Raw genomic sequence first — 9,935 nt, forward strand, 5'->3', positions numbered from 1 at the left:
TAAGGGATGCGCCTTGCGAAAATGCAGACGCTCCCAGACGCAGTCCCAGGGCGCTAGTTACTCTTCAAGGAATTAACATCCAACTTAATATGTCGTCTAGATGCTGTGGTACGTTGCCGCCGTAAAACTTTGAAACCAACAGGCACGTATTAGCGATAAAGAGCGCTTGGAAGGCTTCAGGAAAAGGAACTACGTTAGTGAGTTGAGCGAAGGTGTTCGGCGCGCGGGAAACGCGGTCGGAGACGGGCAGATGGCAGTTCTGGTCTAGACACCAAAGAGTACAGTTCGGATTGAGACGCGAAAGCGGACAGTCGGTCGTTAGGTAGCTAGGAAGTGATACGACTTTGAACACTTCGCGTTGTGTGGTTTCGCGGGACTTAGTCTATGAGCAGTGAGCAACCGCGCACCTAGTGTGAACTATAACTTTTGGCGAAGATAACGAGGTGGAATATCAGACTTGCGTTTCGAGATAAGATTGTGAATGATTGAATTGTGCCAAATGGATATGCGCTCGAGTGTAACAATAACTCTAAATACGACCACTTTCACTATTAGTCTCCTTTCGGAATAAACATTATTCTAACGAAATGGCAAGTGTGTGGCCTACATGATTTATGGGCCGTTAATTCAGTTCTGGATATTATTACTACTGTTATATGAACTTTGTATTTCGCGAACTTGCCATCAGCCAGACAATTTAACCAGAGGGTCACAAGTGTCTAATTTATGGGGTGTAATGAGAGAAGTGCATACGTTTCAAACAGGCAGGCATGAGGAAGTTCAGTTCCGACCCTCTTACAAACCTGCGTGACACCGACTTTTAAACCACTTTCTCGAAAGAAAATTTTCGTTTATCTTAGAGCTAGAGCGTGGCGCATCCCACTATCCCGTGCCACTTGCCACCAGGTATGGGCGCTACTGCAGGTGACCACAAGGGTTAAAGCGGGTGTAGGGGCAGACAGGTATTTTTTCACTGTGTGATGAGAAGACGTTATACTGGAAATGTTTTCTGATTTGTCTTCCAGTGTTGACAATTTTGTCGACTTGTGTGCTTCGTTGCGATCAGCTGCTACGCTATGAACATGGTTTCATGAATGTGCATTACAGAGACGGCCATCATCTAGCGCGTTACGTTATTAGTAACAATGAATATGAAATCGCATTAATGTTATTACAATACAGTGCAATGAGCAGAGGGAAAATAACATTCAAAACATTCAGTAAACATTTTTGATCGTCTCTCTTGATGCACAATACATTACTAAGGATTGCAATTATGACTCACACAGACAACACAAAACTACTTCGTGAGGCAATTACAGAGTCACGACTTAGGGGTCTGTGTGCGTGACACCAATCTTAAACCGAGTACGGTTGACACGAAGTATTGAAGATGGAGCTGGCAATAAACCATCAGCACTGCAGGTCCGACAGCCTACTTATCGCGTTCTTACTATAGCTGATCTATTGACGGCTCTTAACATACCAATTTACTTACACTGCCAATCACTAATTAGATCGGCACATATCCGACCAGAGGTGCCACACCCCACAAAGTCAGTGTTGGCTCTTGAGTAAAAATGTGACGACCATCAACTGGTTAACTGCCCAGAATTCGGCGGAGTGAAACTTCCACCACAAGTTAACTCCCATTCGCTTGGATCCGACGTCAGTTCAACCAAAGAACATCGGATTAGCTCTGCGGTTGTTCAGCAGCTGGACAGCCGAAGGCATACAATTCCTCAAGCAAACAAAAGCTCTAGGAATCGAAAATTGTGACGCAACGGAATCTTCCGAAAGGAAAATGAATTCTATCAGCATTCTCGCCGAGAAAGGTAACCCACTGCTTCTGGAAGAATTCTCCAGTCACTAACACAAAAAAAAAATTGCTCTGAGCACTATGGGACTTAACATCTATGGTCATCAGTCCCCTAGAACTTAGAACTACTTAAACCTAACTAACCTAAGGACAACTCACAACACCCAGTCTCTAACAGTAAGAATTCATAATAACTTAAAATATTTGAATGGTTGTGGAAAAGATGGTTCAGCTGTGTCCCGCAGCTAAATTTAATCAGCCTCCACTTGAGCTTCATTTCGCCATTCTCAGTTGAGAGTTGCCATAAATTCAAATCATCGTTGACCACATATCGTACCCTGGTAAGAAAACTGACAAGTAAAAAAACGCCATCTTTAGTTTATGTCACTGAAAAATGTGTGAAGCCGTCCGGTGTGTCCGAGCGGTTCTAGGCGCTTCAGTCTGAAACAGCGCGACCGCTACGGTCGCAGGTTCGAATCCTGCCTCGGTTACTGGAGTATGTAATAAGAATTCCATCTTGGTTCCAACCTATCTTATGGTAGGTAAAGTGTTTCACTGGGGTAAGCACAATGTTGCACTGCGAGTTTAAAAGTAGGCTGCTGTACACTTCATATTTGCGGTAGGGCTTTCTGATATGTCGCAAAGGTATGTGCAGCTTTATGGTAATGAAAATATGTTTTGTGGGGAAGGTAAGCTGTTTTGCGGAAATACAATCTGCGTTTCCTCACACCTTTCAGGCTTGCAGTGAGAGAATTTACTGCACGGCATATCACAAGACTAACCACACCTGAACTCTCTGGCAGGTCACATGTTTGTTTCCTGAACGAGGCTTCAAGCTGGGCACTTAGTTATTACTGAGTAATTCGCCTGTGCCTTACGAAGCAGCTTGAAACACATCTAGACCAAGCCTGGCCAAACAGCGTTATGCTAGCGCGAGCGCTTTGGCTGCGCTCTTGCCTAAAGCTCTGAGCGCTGGCACGAGAGGGGCTGAGGTGTGAGGAAGAACAGGGAAGTGAAGGCTGCAGCCGGACGGCAAACATTCGCCTTGTCAGGTGCCAAGCAGTTTGCCGACAGCACTGCTCGCGGTAAATTAGATTTACGTTGTGCATTGGTATTACTATGAAGTTCACACATATGTCTGAAAAATAAAAAGTGGAAAAGCTACATTGTTCAGCGCCGAATGGAATACTCTCCGTATCGTTTGAAGTCCGCGCAAAGTGCTTAATGTGCCATCACCTTACTATGCCCATGAAAATACTGGTTCGTGATTACAACACAGTCAGGTAGACGAAATGACGCATTTGTCATCTGACGAACGACAGCGGAAGTTATATGAACCGAAGACAGCCATTAAGGAAAAAAACCTCAGTTAAAGTTAAGTAGATTGGTGACTAAAATCTTTTGTGACCAACATTACTTGTTATTTGAATTCAGTACGCGTCTTAATGCAACGAGACAACCATTTGGTAACATGATTAATGCCACCAAATAAAAAGTAGTACTACTGAAAGATCAGCTTCAGGTTCATGACATGGAACATTTCCCACATATCAAAGGAATCGTTTGTGGACAAGACATAGTCAACAACGTTTTAGTAACGAACATCTCAATTTCTGGTTGGTTGGTTGGTTTAAAGATTAAAGGGACCAAACTGCAAAGGTCATTGGTCCCTTGTTTCATAAAAACACAGAGCATATTGGAATCATAATTTCTGAAAGATTCCAAAAGACAGCGCGGTTCAAGGCAGATTTCGCTTTGTTAGATCCATCTCACTTTTGACTGCTAGTGACCTCATTACTTCCAATTTGAGCTGATCCAGGTACTTACAGAATTTTCTAAAATGTCACACCAAGAGCAATAACGTCAACAGCACGGACATATCACTAAAGTTGTTTCACTGTTTTGTACAACAAATCTGAGGGAACTATTTTTTGTGTTAACAAAATCAAGACTGTCTCACCAACATTCAGGTTTAAGAGGTTTTAACCTGTGTAGAAGCCCCATGTCTCTGACTATCACGAATCTTAGTTGTTGACATCAGATATTACAACACTGAACTGTGCATAACATTTATAAACATTACAACGTAATGTAAAGTGCCTATCTGTAGAGCTTTCGTAGTTCTGAACAGTGTAGTAGCACTACCGTATGTGCTTCTTTAATCAAGTGATAAGTTATACCTTTGGAAGTAAAATAAAAATTTGAAAGTAAACGTGGTAAAATCCTGCTTGTGTGTTGCAATATTCGCCGTTTAGTTGAAGCTGAACTGTATTGCGAACACGTCTTCCTAAGTTCCGTCCGTATGCAGCTTTCAACATGTATCCCTCTCACACACTTACTCGGAATAGTGCAGTGGAGGGGGAAACCGGAGCGCTGACCCGACATGAGAGCGCTCTGGGATCACTAATCTTGGCCACGCCTGATCCTGACGAACAGTGTTGATCCAACTTACACTTCATAATTTAGAAGTGTCAGAGAACTTCACAATTGTACAAGCATCTCTCCAAAGTTCACAATTCATTTAGGCACCCGTAAAGAGGAACGAACTCATATGAGAGGTATTCAAGCCTCACTTCAGACATAGCAATAGCGAACGTCAGTTGACTTAGGTTGAAACATTTTAGGATAAAAACTTGGGCAGGACAGAACAAAATTTTTTCAACATACCTTCTGGAAGCTCATGACTACTACGTGCAGTTACACTGATTTGTGTCCCAGTAATCCACGTTTTGCAGGAAGGCACATGTAAAAAAATACTTGTAAGCCTGTACCGTTGATGTGAATCTTGATTTTTGGACCATGTTTTACTCAAGAATTATAACGTTTCTGGAGAACGAAAATATCCTCTATAAAAATCAACATGGATTCAGCAATCAGATGTTACTAAACTGTTCGCTCTATTCCTCCACGAGATCCATAGTACTGTAGACAATGGCTGGCAGGTCGATGTCATGTTCCTTGGCTCCATGAACGCATGTAACACCGTCCTGCACTGCCGTCTAGTGAAAAAAATTCGAGCATATCGAGTATCCGACTAGATCTGCAACTGGATTCAAGACCTTTGCGTCATCGGTCCATTATTGTTTACAATGTATATAAATGATCTAGTAGAAAGGGTCGCAAACTGTTTAAGACTTGTGGCAGATGTGGTTGTCTCGAAGAAAGTAGCAGTGCCAGATGACAGCATCGATTTGCAGAGTAACCTGGAGAGGATCGATGAATGATGCAGATTCCGATGGTTGACTCTGAACATAAATGTAAGATGTTGCGCATATATAGAAAAAAGATCCACTACTGTACTATTGATTACAATCTACAGTAAAATATCTAGGAGCAATTATCCTGAGCGACCACAAATGGAATGACCACAAAGCAAATTGTAGGAAAAGCAGATGGCAGACACATTCATAGGAATAATCTTAAGGAAATGTAACGCATCCACGAAGAAAGTGCATGCAACGCCATTTTTCGACCAACTTTTGAGTATTGTTCATCTATCTGGGTTCGTTACCTGTAGGGTCGATAGAGGAAATGGAGAAGATCCAGGAGAGCAACGAGTTGCGTCACGGGTTTTTCCGGTCAGCGCGACAGTTTTACAGCGATTGTCAACAACGTCCAGTGGCAGACGGTACAAGTGAGGCATTGTGCATCGTAGATGGATTGTTTCAGAAAATGTGTAAACAGGTATTATATTAATTCGCCTTCGAATCCAGTTCAACACTAAAACGAAATACGAATCATCGTGAATGGATAGACACCAAAGAATTGCATACCACTAATGAAAATCCTCTCAAATTTCTTAATTGCAGCTTTATTAAGTCCACACATCACCGGTTTTGGCCTTTATAACTAGCTATTAATCAAGTGTATATAAAACTGCCGAATGTTAATATTTAATATGATATGTATACAAATATTTTCCTATTCGTTATGATAGGAAACGAGAGATTGTACAGTGCAACTACAGAAGGAATCAACAGCTTACTTTATGCAGTATAAAAGCAACGTCATATGACAGAAATTAAGCTAAAGTGGATTTAAACAATTTCGCGCCGAATTACGTTATGAGAAAAATGAATGTAACATAATTAAAAAACTGTCGAATCCAAGAATTGAAACACCATGCTTTAGTTTAATGAGTTATTCTGACATTTCAGAAATACAATGGTACGTTTCTCAAGTAAATTGAGCAGGTAATACTTAGAATAAATAGATGTGTAAAGCAGTTGCAATGAACGAGGCATCCAGGTACAGCGTAAGCAACTGGCGTGGGTTTTCATTAATTGAATGACAGTTGCCGAATCAGCATCATCCAAACATGCAGAAACCAACAACTCCATTTAACATACATAGCCAAAAAAAATATTATAACACCATGAAAGACAACGTCCATTGTGTTCCGATGATGGCATATGCCACCTGGGGGATAGCAGATGTACTGATAACGGATTCGATATCGTCCAACAGGGGAGAGCGTTGTGTGTATTCCAACAGGATAATGCTCGTCCTTACACTGACCATGAAACTCAACGTGCTCTGCCAGACATGCAGCAACTTCTCTGGCCACCATGAGCTCAGGATGTCTCTTCAATCGAGCACGTCCAATGATGGGACGAGAAGTGACACATGTGACTCACCAACCAAGAACTCATACAGAAATACGTGAACATGTAGATCAGGCATGGCACACTATTTTCATCTGTACGATCAACTAGATGTCAGAGTCAGCGCATGCATTGCCGCTTGTGGAGGCTACACCACGTACCAACATGTCCCAAAAATGTTGAAATGTGTGTGAAATCTTATGGGACTTAACTGCTAAGGTCATCAGTCCCTAAGCTTACACGCTACTTAACCTCAATTATCCTAAGGACAAACAGACACCCATGTCTGAGGGAGGACTAACCTCCACTGGTAAACAAGTTTCAGCATTGGTCCTAATTTAGTACTCTGGAACTTTTTGTGCTGCTGATCTGTAATGTAATCATTTCACTTAATCCATATGCACTATAGCAACACTAAATCTTGAGTGAACTGGAAACCTCAAAGGGTGTTCTAATTTTTTTTTTTCCACAGTGTACCCCGATGCTTTGTAAACATTCTGATAACTAAGCGTATGCAACGAAAAAACCATAAGTCTGTCTTTTACAATGTAAAAGACAAGACTGAACCAGTCATAGACCGTAAGTGATTTACACTGATTGCACAGGCGATGTACAAATCACTGCACCGGTCCTCTGTAATATCACAAATCTAACTGGCTATCAGTAAGCACTGCCGATTTGGTCCATCGACATTTGTTGTGTTTCACTGCTGCTGTCACGAGTTGTCAGAGTGTAAACATGCTTTTAAGGCAATGACTTTAGCCATTTTAGGTTTCATTAAGGCTTACCTTCGCAAGGTAATTTTATTCAATCAAGAGGCACTACAAATGGTTCCAATGGCTCTGAGCACTATGGGACTCAACTGCTGTGGTCATTACTCCCCCAGAACGTAGAACTACTTAAACCTAACTAACCTATGGACATCACACACATCCATGGCCGAAACAGGATTCGAACCTGCGACCGTAGCAGTCGCACGGTTCTGGACTGCGCGCCTAGAACCGCGAGGCCACCGCGGCCGGCGGCACTACAAAGTATGCTGTCTATTTCATAAGGAGCACTTTTAGACCTAGCTGATTTTATAAACATTGATCAGCTTTTATTGGAAAAGAGAATTATGAGGGAACCCCTAATTTTCTTTCATTTATATTCCGTCACTTCGTAGCAAACCGAAATGACTCCACATAGGCCTAAATGACGTCACTGAACAGTATCCTACATTTTCTTGCCTCTTGCTATCACTAAGAGAACGAAAAAACTTCCTATCAGGTTAAACACAAATAATGAAAACTAAAAAATTATTCTGCGCTTGGCCCCTCTTTAAACAGATGTCTGCATAACCTCGAAGAGTTAGATTTTCTGAGTGAAAAAGGCGCAGTCAGTCCCTACAACAAGGAGGAATACACGGCCAACAGATAAATATGCCAACCGATATACGATGTTCTGTGTCTGTACCTTCCTGCACATTTAGTCTAGACAACGCTTTACACGTCTTAGGGTTTGAAAAAGTGGTTTATGAGCCGGCTAAAGAAACTACGTGAGATAATCTAGCAAACTAATACTGATGAATTTCTCCTCGTGAAACCAGAAGCATGATATGATTGTTTTGGAGCGACGTTTCTACAAATTTCTTTTCTGTCTTCTGGCGACAAGGACCCATTAAGCGGCTGATTTCCCGAAAAGAAATCGAAAGTGTAGTTTGCCAGGGAAGCCTGCATTCACATAAGAAAGTAGCAGATATTCTGAATCAGAGAAGTTGTCACCTCTGTAGCAGCGCAAAATCGCCAGTTCAATCCGATTAAAGGCTTCCTCCACGCACCGACGTCTGCAGTGGCTCGTTGAAACTTGGGAGTACGCCAGGATCCAAATTTTACGGTGGAATTTATGCTATGTTAGTGAACAATTATGACATAAAAAGAGAACACCTGAGGTCGAACCTCAAAGCATGAAGCGAGCTGCCAGGCAACATGGGACGGGCAGTCACGTTAGGTACATATCTGACTGACGATGTAACAAACCATTTCGCGGCTCGCCTCTTCCAGCTGCGTATCCTGCTCCAAAAATAACTACTTCGCTATTTCACTGACAGTTTCACATATAAGTTTGCGATACGAAACGCGCAGGCTCAGCGTACTTACCTGCTGCATATATACTTGATGTGCACTTCCTACTGCGCTACCTCCTCACTGTGTCACGCCTTGCGAGTGACTGTTACAAACTTCCAAGCTACGCGAGGCGGCAGCAGCTGTAGTGTCACGTGACTATCGTTCCCCGAAATCTGGCGGAGAAGACCGAACGCGCTAGGCGTGACCTTCGCTTCGCCCAGCGTTTCTTTCCAAGAAATGAGCCGACTGGTTCCTGTGCCGGAACGGTGCATTACGAGTAATCTATGATAACGAATGACGTCTTGCTGCAGTGGTAGACGCGGCTGAGCAAGTACTTATATCTACCTGGATTTCTCTCCCATTTCGTCGATCATACGTAGTATATGCGCAAATATTGTGTATTTCAGTAACAGAAAGTACGTTATAATGAACGGCGAATGTGCTACGGAAACGAAAATAGCGTCCTGCGTGCGGAAAGAAATTCTAATATGGCCGATAAAGTTCTCAGTATACCTAATTATTTATCAGATTCAGTCAGACAAACTAAAATTTTTTACCCTTTCTATATTGTCTACGAAATAATACTCCATTACACTGTCGTAATGTGAAGATAACCCATAGAACGCTTCAGTTTTGTTTTCATTTTTTCCCAACATTTTTTTGTTTTAATTTCATTATACATTGAAAACGTCATTTCAGAATAAGCTATCATAAGTTTAATTTTTGGTTCAATTATGTTTCTGTTTATGTCATATATTTGTGATGAATTTGATTGCTATTTTCATTTGTTCTGCTGTTGCATGCTCCCTCATTAATTAGCACGACTATTTATTTCAGTTTCTATAAGTAGAGTAACATGAAACTGTGTTTTGACATAAAAATGTAAATCACCGTAATCAGAATCATTGAAAGTGTTATGTGAAGCGAGATGTATGAATGGTGCGTAACTATACGGATATGTCGACAGAGAAACATCAACAAAGACTGAAGCGAGAAGTACTGAATGGAGGTGACTGTTTGGCCGTGCATTTACTACTATGCGATGTGATAGTGGCCAGTGAAAATTATCAGTGTTTCAACACCGTTGTATTTATCATTTCGAAGTGTACCACGATTAAAGATCTAGTGATTTTCCATGTCGCGTTGCTCATTAACCAGAACTGCGTGTTTTGGTTCATTAAGTATAAAACTTTGACGTGCAGATCGGTAAGTTGCGTTCACGACGTAAGGAAACCGTTTGTAGACAGCACGAAGCACGGACATTTAAATCTAACAGAAAATATAACGCATTTTCTTGTCGTATACTGATTCTACGAACTAACTGTGAACGTACGGTGTGCTAACCGCTGCGTGACTGAAGTGATTACGGAGACAATAGTGCACGTCACGGAGTGTTCGGTATCGCGA

General features: G+C 41.9%; 1 protein-coding gene across 2 annotated transcripts in view; it reads right to left on the minus strand.

Annotated features, from left to right (window-relative positions):
* Positions 1-8,649, minus strand: part of LOC126285019 (serine/threonine-protein phosphatase 6 regulatory ankyrin repeat subunit C-like) — a 33,514-nt gene extending 24,865 nt beyond the window's left edge. Inside the window, exon 1 of one of the 2 annotated variants that reach the window (XM_049984342.1) lies at positions 8,562-8,649. The gene's annotated coding sequence lies outside the window, so the exon portion shown is untranslated. Of the gene's footprint in view, positions 1-1,498; positions 1,546-8,561 lie in introns of those variants that run through there. The other variant, XM_049984333.1, reaches the window with a different exon arrangement.
* Positions 8,650-9,935: the final 1,286 nt, after the last annotated feature.

Source organism: Schistocerca gregaria, chromosome 1 (assembly GCF_023897955.1).
Source record: "Schistocerca gregaria isolate iqSchGreg1 chromosome 1, iqSchGreg1.2, whole genome shotgun sequence".
NCBI lineage: Eukaryota > Metazoa > Arthropoda > Insecta > Orthoptera > Acrididae > Schistocerca > Schistocerca gregaria.